Source organism: Tachypleus tridentatus, chromosome 1, assembly GCF_004210375.1.
Source record: "Tachypleus tridentatus isolate NWPU-2018 chromosome 1, ASM421037v1, whole genome shotgun sequence".
Taxonomy (NCBI): domain Eukaryota; kingdom Metazoa; phylum Arthropoda; class Merostomata; order Xiphosura; family Limulidae; genus Tachypleus; species Tachypleus tridentatus.
Window position 1 is genome coordinate 51,879,077 of NC_134825.1, and position 12,759 is coordinate 51,891,835.

At 33.3% G+C, this 12,759-nt stretch overlaps 1 long non-coding RNA gene across 1 annotated transcript in view; it reads right to left on the bottom strand.

The window, feature by feature from the left end:
* Window positions 1–2,537: 2,537 nt before the first annotated feature.
* The window catches only part of LOC143248656 (uncharacterized), a 104,270-nt gene continuing 94,048 nt past the window's right edge, over window positions 2,538–12,759 (bottom strand). The window contains exon 3 of the long non-coding RNA XR_013027135.1: window positions 2,538–2,749. This is a non-coding gene — a long non-coding RNA (uncharacterized LOC143248656). The remainder of the gene's footprint in view (window positions 2,750–12,759) is intronic.

Below are 12,759 nucleotides of genomic sequence, written 5' to 3' on the forward strand. Positions count from 1 at the left end.
TGTATTTTATAATAAAATAATGAGCAATGTATTTTAATGCGAATGTAAGATTGTGAAATAAGTTGTAGAAAAAGCGAAGTTAGAATGTTTTGACTGTCCAAAGTAAGCTCTTACATGAAACAATACATGAAATTTTTAATCAAAAAATGAATGATAAATCTTAAAATGTCAGAAAATTTAATACAGGTAGTACGTCATCATTTCTGCCTCTGTAGAAGATTTTAATGACTAAAATATGTAGTAGGACGTGTACAAAAATGTTTAGGCAAATAAGAGAAACTAATCCAAGTCCACTTTTTCCGATCATTAATTAAATAAACCCTTATGAAGATGGATGTGTCTGAGGAGCACGCTAGGCATATAATTGTGTATGAGTTTAGAAAAGGCAATAAATAGTGCAGCAGAAACTACACGAAACATTCAAGGTGTTTATGGTACGGAGTCTCTCAATGAAAGAAAATGTCAAAGGTGGTTTCAGAAATTCAGATCAGGTGACTACAGTTTAAGTGATGCGCCACATTCAGGTCGTCCTGTTGAGTTTCATGATGACTTGCTGCTGGCTATACGTGATGAACATTTTGCTGTAACAGTTGAAGAACTAGCACAGAAGCTTAATTCAACCCATTCAACAGTTCACCGTTATCTGTAACAGCTTGGAAAGGTGTCAAAACTTGGAAAATGGGTTCCACATGATTTGACAGAAGCCAACGTTACAGCAAGAGTAGACATTTGCACTTTTATGCACTCTCGTGAACGTAACTCACCTTTTTTGGACAGGTTAGTGATTGGAGATGAAAAATGGAAATCTTATAAAAATGTTAAGCGCCACAGACAATGGCTCAGTACAAGTAAACTGGCTAAAGCACAGCCCAAAATGGACCTCCACCCAAGGAAAATCTTGTTCAGCGTTTGGTGGGATATTGTTGGTGTGATCCACTTTGAGTTGCTGTCGCTCAATGTAATGATTACATCAGACTTCTATTATCAACAGTTAGAGCATTTGAATTTTGCACTGAAAGAAGAGGCTTGCTTTGATCAATCGTAAAGGTGTTGTGTTACACCAAGATAATGCACAGTTCCATACAGAAAGAATCACATCTGCAAAGATCGAAGAGCTGGACTGGAAAAACTTCCACATCCTACTTATTCTCCAGACTTTGCACCATCTGATTATCATCTATTCTGAAGTTTGCAGAACTATCTTGATGAAAAAGAGCTTGGAACACATGAAGAAGTCAAAACTATTCTTCCTACATTATTTTCCTTCAAACCCTAAGAATTTTATAGAAGTGGCATTCAGAAGCTTGTGAATCGTTAGCAGAAAGTAATTAATAATAATGTTGTTGTTTTGGTGTTTTGAATTAAGCACAAATCTACACAATGGGCTATCTGTGCTCTGCCCACCACGGGTATCAAAATCCGGTTTTTAGCGTTGTAAGTCCGCAGACATACCGCTAAGCCACTGGGTGGGCTAATAATAATGAAAAATACATTATTGATTAAATAATATTAAAAGCATTTGAAATCCTTTCTCTTTTTCTGAACCTAAAATCAGACACTGCTTAAGGAAAGACCTGATAGAAACCACTGTTTTCTTCAAGTGTAAATACGGAAAAAATGTCATCAAATATCCTCATTTTTAAGATGTAGGCTGAACGACATTATCAGAGAAATCTTAATATTGCAAGGATTTTCTATTACTCACAAATGAAGTATTTTAAGTTCAGTCCGTGATATTACTTCTCCAAAATTTTAAATAAAGATTTTCGTAAATATTTTACTAAAGATTATCAACAAATGAAAATTGTTATTAGATCATCTTAAAACTTCTTGTTTGTTTGTTTTTGAAAATATTAAGATGAAGTCAAATATTCTAATACAAGTCATCAGGACTTCTTCATTAAAATAAAAACGACTCTCTGTTAATATTCAAAATATGTTTTTCTGACATATTTGGGATATGACCGTCGAAACTTTCGGAAATCAGCGGTCTGTCTGCATCCCTTACTGATTCAAAGTTGGTCAAGCTTCATCAAAACGAGTACAAACTTAATTTGTCGTTTATGATCAGATCTGAAATAACTAAGATTTAGTTGAAACTAATATTCACGTAGTTCAATTCTATTTAAATGGCTATACTTTAAAGTCCGAAAATTTAATTTACATACAATAGCGTGTGGCAGTAAATGGATTTTGTTCACTGATGTTAGATTTAGAACAATAATTCATCAACAAGCACTATCCCAGTGTAATGCTTATTTACTACAAAATCATGAAAGAGCTTGTTTCTGGTCATGATAGTTTTTAAATAATTTATTTTTACTGTTAAGTTTTGTTACCAATTGCAAAATCTACCAGAACGTGTAAACAGGCTTTTAGTTTTCTTATTTAGTTTTAATTTCTCATTGAAATATTGTTCTCGTTCTGATATCCTTCTATTATAATCTTTATGTAATATTTTTCATGAATTTTCATTATATTTGCTATGTCCTTTAAGTAACAATAAATGGAAAGTTGAAGCAAGTTAATACGCATGAAGGTAGTTTCTTCACATTATTGTTTTGTTGTTTTTTTCAGAGTTGTCAAACTTGTCGTTTTATTTTAATATGCCTACAAGTGACTTAAGTTGCAAAAAATATTTTTCCTTTTAAAAACGTTTGGATTTTTTTTTACATATTTTGTTGTAGGTTGAATTATCGCTGAAGATTTTGTTGTTTCTTCGTCTTCCTGTGAATTTACAGCATTTGGCCTGTTGAAGAAGAAATAAATAGAAGTGAGTAAATCATTACGTCAATAATAACATAATTTATCTAAGTGTTTTTTTTTTGGAACGTTTTGGAGAACAGACAACCAAACTAAGAAAGTGTTTTCTCTTGTTTGTAAAATGCAATTAGACAGAGTTAATATTTGTTTCATACTTTGCTGAGTTAAGTTTGTATTATCACAAATAATTAATTATATTATTTCATGACTCATAAAATCTCACATTATCTCATCCTTCTTTTTTATATTATTCTTACGCTCTAAATTACATATCAAATTACATTATACACCTATTACTCCTGACAAAATTCGATTGAACAAAGTGATGGAAAGACTAAGTTAGTTTTGGTGAGTTTGGATCAGTAACCACGGGTAAAAGAAAAAGTATTTCCATATGAAAAAGAAAATCCATACACGTTCTAAATGTGTTGATTCTGGATTTTGGACGCCTGATTGTAGAACCTTATGAGACAATTCCATCTTTAATCATTTAAATTTTAAGATTAATGCCATACTTATGCACAAAAGGCAGACAGACAGTTTTACTTTACTCAGTTAATAGAACAACAAGCAGCACTCAATACCTCAATTCAAAATAACGCAACGAAACCTTCTGGTGTTTATTTTTTCATTGAAAGAAAGTCTTTGAAGCATTTTGGATCGTAAACATCAAGTTTCCTCTCGTAAAATGATCTTCATATCTGGGCACTGTACACAATACTTTCTGCAAGTGATCTTCGAAAGAAAAAAAAGAACGTAGCAAGATGGCTTATAACATTTATAGTGGGTGACACAAGGAGAATATAGACAAGTTAAAGAAGTCTTTGCACTCCCAGTAGCAGTGAAGCGGAAATTTCCGTTTCCCTGACTGAGCACATTTTTCTCAATAGCTTCAAATTATTAAAAACAAGGCTGTGTCTGACAGAAACGTGTCTCAAACATGAGATATTTTCAAGGAAAATAATCTTTTCAATTCAATATTCTTTCCTACGATTCGCTGTTTCTCTTCCCCTTCCTTGATCTTTCCTTGCTTGCTCCATTTCATCACTTTAACAAACAAAACCATTCGCCTGCTCAACAGAAACCCTTCAAATGACATGCAGAGAAAGGCAATATTACAAAATTATTGTCTGGGCTTTACTGTAGAATGAACCACAGACTCTATTTGCTTTCTATAAAGGTTTTTGCCTATCATCTGCAGTCTGTAAACAGGTTCGCGAGACTATAGTTTTGCTGTGAACTCAGTTAACTATGTTGAAAATGCTGAAAAGGAAGCCAGCAAAAAAGATAGAGGAAAACTTATACTGTATAATAGATTTCATTCGGAGCGTCTTCAACAAAAAGTACCAAAATATTATACAGATGAATAAAACTGTATACTGTTTCTAAGTGGCAATAAAGAAAGAGAAGAAATACAAACACGAAAAACTATTAGAGCTGTCTCCCTCTCCCCACGTGTAAGTCATTTTGAACGTAACGAAGTGTTCAGTCTTATTTTTTTGTAAGGATTAGTTTTCAATAGGAGTTGGTCATTGTTTATCTTATCACGTGATTAGTTTCGATATCGAATAGAAGAAGGTAAACTGTGAAAATCTCCTAGCGTGAAACAAATGTTGAGTTTTCGTGTATATCTATGTACAGTGACAACTACACTGACAACGTATATTACCTGATGTTTTATGCATGTAGTTTGACAACGTATATAATTGGTGCTTTCTGTAAGTGTCTGACTACAGTGATTATGTATAATCGATTCTTTCTAGATGTAGTCTAATTATTCTGGTTAAGTATAGATGGTGTTTCTTACAAATAGTTTAACTACACTAGTTATATACGGCCGTTTTTTTCTACATGTATCTAATTACCCTAATTATATATGGGTGGTTCTTTCTACATGTATCTGACTACACTAATTATATGTGGCTGGTTCTTTCTACATGTATCTGACTACGCTAATTATATACGGCTGGTTCTTTCTACACGTATCTGACTACGCTAATTATATATGGCTGGTTCTTTCTACACGTATCTGATTACACTAATTATGTATGGTTGATGATTTCTACGTCTATTGTGACTGTACTGATTGTCTACAACCGGCGTTTATCACATGCCTAACTATATTGAACATGTATAACTAGTGTTTTCCCCACATGTGTTTTGACTACTCTCATTATGCCAGCTTCTATATAAAAAGTTCTATACTGCAACAAATTGGAATGAAATGTATCTTGGGAAACGTAGTAGAATAAAACTTATATTTTCATACGATATGCGTCATTTTATCTTTATGTGTGATCAAAGCAACGATGTTTTCCCTATTTGGTTCCTTCCCATGAAAAAACGTTACAGAAGTCAAAAGAACTGACCAGTTGCCAAAAACGAGATGTTTAGTACTGCCACCCATCTGTGTATATTTGATGGACGACACTTCCTCTAACTATCGTGAAATGTTTGATTCATTTCGTCAGTGTATGAAATGAAAAGATTCTCCCCTAATCCTTGGTGCTTTTTCCCTATCAAAGCTGTAAAACAGCAAATCGACAAGAGCACATACCAATCTGTGCTATAAGTACATCTGGGTGGAAACAGTGATTTCTTAGTGTCATTAAAAGCGAAAACTTTTACACTCTTTATAACAGGAGTCGCCAGCACAAGCGTTAAAGCCAAGGTATAACAGAACTGTCTCATCTCGGGTTTCCTGTTCCGTAAAGGCATAAAAGTAGTCGTAAAACTCAAGACTGTGAAATAGCTGGATGTAGACAGAAAGGAAGATAAGATATACAGATAGAGAAAAGCTGGTCCGGGCAGCTGAGCAATGTTACAAATAATAAACATGTCTTTGAACATACACAGTTTTATTAATTCTAAATATTAATAAACATGCAGAGTGTTTTATAGATCTATTAAAACTATGCTGACCCTATGATAATACACTCGGTATTCTAAATAGTAGCGGACATAAAATATGTTTTATATGTTTGTTAAAACTATGCTGGCCATACGAAAAACACTCGGTATTTTAAATAGTAGCGGACATGAAGGATATTTTGTATGTTTGTTGAAGCTATATTGGTTATTTGATACAGGGTGTTTTACACGTTTGTTAAAACTAGGCTAAATCTATGATATACACTCCACATATAAACATTAATGAATATTCAGGGTGTTTCATACGCTTATCAAAACTCTGTTGACTCTATGATATACACTACAAATTCTAAATACAGTTTTGGCCAAAATATCTTCCTATTTTATGTGTGTTTTCTTATAGCAAAACCACATAGAGCTATCTGCTTTGTCAAGTGAGGGGAATGGAATCCCTGATTTTCAATCCGCAGACTCAGTGCTGTTCCACCCGGGAATGTCCATTTTGTAGCAAATAAGATCATTGTTATTAAAATGGAATACACTAAGCTGTCGAAGTTATAAATGCATTTGGTATCAAGCATCTGTATGTGTAATTTTTATAATGAGATAGGTTCTAGGGACATCATAAACGATTTCTTAAACAGCAAATATTTTATCAGACATCTATAGAAAGATGTGCAATTCAGCATTTTCTCTATAATAACAAAACCTTACCGAAACGTATATAATAACAAAATATAACACTAAAATATTATAAGTAAAGTCTGTAACCTTATGTCAGTTCATATTAAATATTCAGTACTTGATTGATCCTCCTCGTATTCTAATAACCTCCGCAAGGAGACATGACACTGTCAATGTGGTTGTTGATGTAATCTATCGTGATTTTACCCAGTGCTTTTCACTACTGAAACTCAGCTACAGCTGTTGGTTTAGGGTCTTACTTAGCAATTTTTCTGGCGCAGTTCTTCCTAACAGTTCTCAGTAGGATAACAATATGAAGACTTGACATAGCCATCTTGTAATGGCCTCCTGCTTGAGATTATCCTGTACAATACGCGTACTGTGAGCAATGCCATTGTCATCCTGAAATACAGAGTTATTGCTAAAATTTGTCCTAGCACACAGCACAAATAATGTCTTCATGTAATAACTGTACGAGCGCCATTGACGTTTCCATGGAAGATATGAAGAACAGTTTCTCCACCATGATAAATAGCTGCCAAAACATTTATTACACCACCTCCTGTGTCTTCCCTGTAAGACAGACAGCCTATATTTATCTATTATCCCGGTAAATGATAAAAATGAATCCTACCATCAGCTTTAACAAGCCGAAAACAGGATCACCTGAAAAGATGGCATGTTGTCTTGCCCAAGTGACGTGACCGTTGTGAATTCTGGTTAAAATCAAATTGCAGATAGCCCTTCTTGCTTAATAACCTACTTTGGCCTTTCCCATATTTATTATTCTTCTGGGTCCCCTAGTGGAACAGCGGCAAGTCCTCGGATTTACAAAGCCAAAATCAGGGGTTCGGTTTCCCTTAGTGGACACAGCAGAGAGCCCGATGCGGCTTTGCTATAAAAAAAAATGTTTTTCTGGATATCCGGGAATAAATGTGTTCATATCGTTCTTGTCGCGAGGTGTTGCAAGACTTTTTTCTACTTTTACAAGTGAACCTGATTAAAACACGGCCAACCAGGGCAGTATTTTGTCGGTACCAACTTTCCTGGAACTATGTTGACTGTAGTCCAATGACGTTTAAGGATTCTAGATACAGTCACTAAGGGTACCCTGCTGTTTAAGAAATGGTCTTTGCTTAATATCATTTCTGGACAATCGAATAATTCAACACCTTATAACATCTGGCAGGTGACAATGCATGACTCTATGCCGAGTAAAGATAAAATGTCTTAACAAAATGTTGATCTGTTTTGAAAAAATATTATACTAAAACAACACTTTTGTATAGAACAGGTGTGTGTGTGTGTGTGTGTGTGTTTTGATGAAAAACTTATATAAACCAGAACAACAACTCATACTCTACTTTATGTGCTACTACTCTCACACTTACTCAAAAACTACTCCATGCATGCTAATAACATCAGTATTTAACCGTGTAAAATAAAATGGCCAAGGTTGTAGTAAAGGGCATACAGGGTGATGTACACGCCACATTCTAAATAGTAACGGACATACAGCGTGTTTTATACGTTTGCTGAGAGTATATTAATTTTGCGTGTTGTGTAGTTTTTGAACAGGTATGCAGTCGTGTGGGTTGTTTGATGGTGATAAACAGTTTAAACCGTTTAGAAATACTCTACATATTGTAACTTAGATTTTTTGTTCTAACAAATTTACAAATGGAACAAGAAAAATTATCTCCCGATTTAATTTCTCAAAAACAAAAGCGTTTTAAAATTTGTGAGAAGGTAATTATTCTTTTATTCCTAAGCTTGACAGAATTAAATTGATCAACTGGGTAGGTATGCACAGCCTGAAACAAAATTAAACTGATCCTTTGGATGGGTATGCACAGCCTGAAACAAAATTAAACTGATTATTTGAATTGATATGCACAGCCTGAAACAAAATTAGACTGATCATTTGGATTGGTATACACATCCTAAGACAGAATTAAATTGATCATTTGGATGAGTATACTCTACCTGAAACACAATGAAACTGATCATTTGGATGGGTATGCACAACCTGGAACAGAATTAAATTGATCATTTGGATGGGTATGCGCTACCTGAAACACAATTAACTGATCATTTGGATGGGTATGCACAACCTAAAACATAATTAACTGATCACTTGGATGGGTATGCACAACCTAAAACATAATTAACTGATCATTTAAATGGGTATGCACAACCTGGAACAGAACTAACTGATCATTTGGATGGGTATGAGCTACCTGAAACACAATTAACTAATCATTTTGGATGGATATGAACTACCTAAAGCACAATTAACTGATCATTTGAATGGGTGTGCAAAATCTGAAACAGAATTAAACTGATCATTTGGATAGATATGCACTACCTGAAACAGAATTAAACTGATCATTTGGATGGATATGAACTACCTAAAGCACAATTAACTGATCATTTGAATGGGTGTGCAAAATCTGAAACAGAATTAAACTGATCATTTGGATAGATATGCACTACCTGAAACACAATTAACTGATCATTTGGATAGATATGCACTACCTGAAACACAATTAACTGATCATTTGCTAAGTTGAACTCAAAAAAACAGGATATCATTTAACGAAGTTATGCTGTGTTTTACTGCATTCACTGTGCCACACAACATGAAGTGTTCTAATGGTATTCACTGTAAAAATCAACATTTATCTTGCTACATACCAAGCCAACCAGTTCGCTTGTTATAAAATACATTGCATTACATACATATTTATCTTTGTGAATATAAACATGTATTTGTGGTAAAATGTGATGAAAGAGGACTTGTGAAGCCTTTATCCATTTTAGGAATATAATCCGATTATAACTGTTGTTCAGCACCAATATCCATATCGTTATAATCATGTTGGTTCATTCAGGTAACATCAAGGATGTATGAATGTTGATTGTTTTGATTAGCAGTCCTTTGGAAAGTATGTCAAAAATGAATAGTTTTTCTTCATATTAGCGAGCAAATCGAATCATCGCTTACATTCTAATATCTAATTTATTTCAGTACTGTCATCTTTTGATGCTTATAGTGATGTTTGGAGGAGCCTCGATAGCTTACGCCAATCACATACAGGCTCTCGGTACCTGATCGAAGAAATAACCCAATCAGAAGGCACCCAGACGAAGGAGCGAGTGAGGCAAGGGTTGAATGGCTATCCTGCAGCGAGTAGACCGTCTCCATTCGTACAGGAGCTCACAGGGACACTGATAGAGAAGGCAGCCACTTAATAAATGTGTATAGAAATATACAATCACTTTAACTAGCAGTCTCAACAACACTAATCAGAATTATATTATACATAAACCTGAATAGTGGCATACGTTATTGATAAGTAATATATATTCACTGCAAATAATAACGAAATAAAATTCCACCACCTTAATGAAATAAAGAAATTATAAAATGAAAGTCTATGCTAACAGTTCGAAACACTAGTCTTCAAAAAACCATGGTTACATCATCCAAAATTTACGATTATGTATTGCCTTAATATTTTTTCACAACACGTATTAGCGTGCATATGTATATCATAAATACATGCACAAACTACACACAATTTTAAAATCAGCTGTACATATACTAGTAGTTTTTATCCGTATACTTTGTAGTCAACTATGCTTACGTTTTGATAAAGTGTGAAACTTCATATAAATGTGAAGAGTAGAGTTTATTTTGTACGAACAGTCCTGCTAATGAAGGTTGTAGGTTATGTTTTATACGAACAGTCCTACTAATGAAGGTTGTAGATTATGACTACACGATTCTCCATCATTTAATATCAATGTTTACAATGGTAATTATTTCCATAATATATACGAATGTATGTGAAATAAGTATATCTGGGAGTGTTTAAATATATAGCTATATATGCACACATTACCATTAACGGATGAATGGCTGACCTAATTCTGATAAAACTGACCTAACAAGTAATTACTAGTAAGGTATATTTACTTCCGATTATTACTAGCTGTTTACTTAGATCCACGATAAAACTAGACTCAGTAATGAGTATAGCTAATTAAATATAGACTATTGTAAATGTTCAGATATTTAATCCTACAGGAGATTAAATAATTTTTTTTTAACACGACCCCTAAACAATATTTATCTCATATAAAATTCTGTTACAAATATATGCAGTTCAGTTAATGGTTTACTGCGAATTAGTTAGTTTGTTTAAGAATTTTTTTTTATTTATTTCGATGGTTAAACAATGCAATAGCATAAACACAAACAGACATACCCAAAAATATATGCATTTAGTTACCTAGGAGATTACACACACACACACACACACATGTACATATATATAAACACACATTACCCCAACAAATTTATGTCTATTTGTCTATTATGTCTATTTACTTCCCAAGAAATTCATTACACAGGTATATAAACCCACTTTGCCCTAATACATATGTGTATTTAGTTACCAATAATCCGATTACACAGATATGCAAATACACTTTACTCAAATAATTATCACAATTTAAATAATAGCAAGTAGATTACACGGATATCTAATCATCCTCAGTTAACTGTTAAGCTGGTGCTGGTAGATATGCAGATAAATAGAACAAGTAAAACATATACACATAGAATGAAACAATTCAGAGAAGAGAAAACATTCAGATGCCTCGATAAACACATAAAGGTGTGTATAGGTTATAGGCAAGCAAACATTTTTTAAATAAACATATAACTTCATAGAACAAAACATATTAATATTTAGGCTGCAATAGATAAACGACAAGACACTTAGGTACCTAGATCAACAGCTATAAAGACACTTAGAGAACTTAAATATTAGAAAATATATAAATTTATCTATAAATAATTACAAACACTTAAGTAGTAGATAAACGTGTTTATAAACATATAGATAAAGAAAGAAACTACCTTAGTTAATAGATAAACAGATAGAAAACACGTAGTCATACTTAGGCGATAGACAAATACGTAAATACATACTTGGGTAATGGATAAACAAGTAGATAAACACATAAATCGATATTGCGGTAGTGGATGAACACGTAGAGAAATATTTTGTTAGTAGATAAACAAGTTCTTGTAGACTACCATATAAATACACAGAAGAGAACAGATAGATCTGTAGAATGAAATTAAAAGACAATATAATATTCAAATACATAGATAGACATTTACACAGTAACATATTAAACTGAGGTGTTCACATATTTACAGTAACTTGTTCTGCACCATTATAAATGTAAGTAAAAGTTATAAATTACCGCATATCTTACAGAATTCTATTATCTATACGAATTTTCTTATGTCAGATTGCATTTTAGAAACTAGAACATTAGTTTTCCAAGAAAAAAATGAAAAAACTGTACATCAGTTTTCCAAGAAAGAATCGAATAAAGCTGTGGGCTTTACAATTAAGATTTTATAATGGAGTTATTCCCACAGATGGTGGGGCATGTGATTCACATGTATAATTATGTGTGTAGCTTGTGCGGATGTTCCTTCAAAAATTACTATGTGCCTTTACATGTCAGTCATTACTGATATACGGTAAATAGATGGTAAGTGGACGTAAAATTTCAGATCATCTTTACAGTTCTGAAGTTAGAAAAAAAACTGAAGCTAAAAGCATAAATCATCATTAACTCTGGCGAACTTAAGGTGATTAAGAACAATTCATCTCCACAACTTCAAGGAAATTACTGATATTTCAAACCAAAAAAATAAGGTTATCCAATTGTAATTAAAAGTCCAGAATGGCTTTGGCGATTCTCAGTATATGTTTGCCAGTTCTTTGGAAAATAAGTTATAGTTATTTCTTCGAGGGAGTAAAGACTGTCAGGACATATATGGATGTTGTTAGAAGTCATGTCTAATAATCAGGTTTACGACTTCGGGGCTCCGCCCTACCTTACAGATGTAAAACCATAAAACTAAATTCCACTTCCTCTCCCTTTGAAATACCACAAACTCACAGTTCCCTACTGCTCTGGTGCATAACACGTGCTTATGGTTTGGGTTTGTGATATAGCGCTGTTGAAAACTGACTAATTAGCACGCTCGTGAATGTCTTATAAGTGTACATGCATATCAGGGACGATTAGCAAGATGTTATACATATTTATTGCTGTGGAGTCAATTATTGCTTTCATGTATTTAATAACTGTTCAAAAGCAATTAAATGTCAGGTATTATAATTGTAGGTAACTCGAAAATATCGTACATTCTAATTTTTGGTCTTAGAGTTTTTTAAAAGTAAGCGAAAAGTTCCGGTTAAGTATAATATTAAACTGCGTCTTTCACATCTGACATTGGAAACTATGAGTAACGAAACTTTTATAAATGAATATTATCCTCAATGATCAGTTATGGTACAAGAATCAACTTTGCTATCAAAAACCGAATTACGAAACTACGAGAAA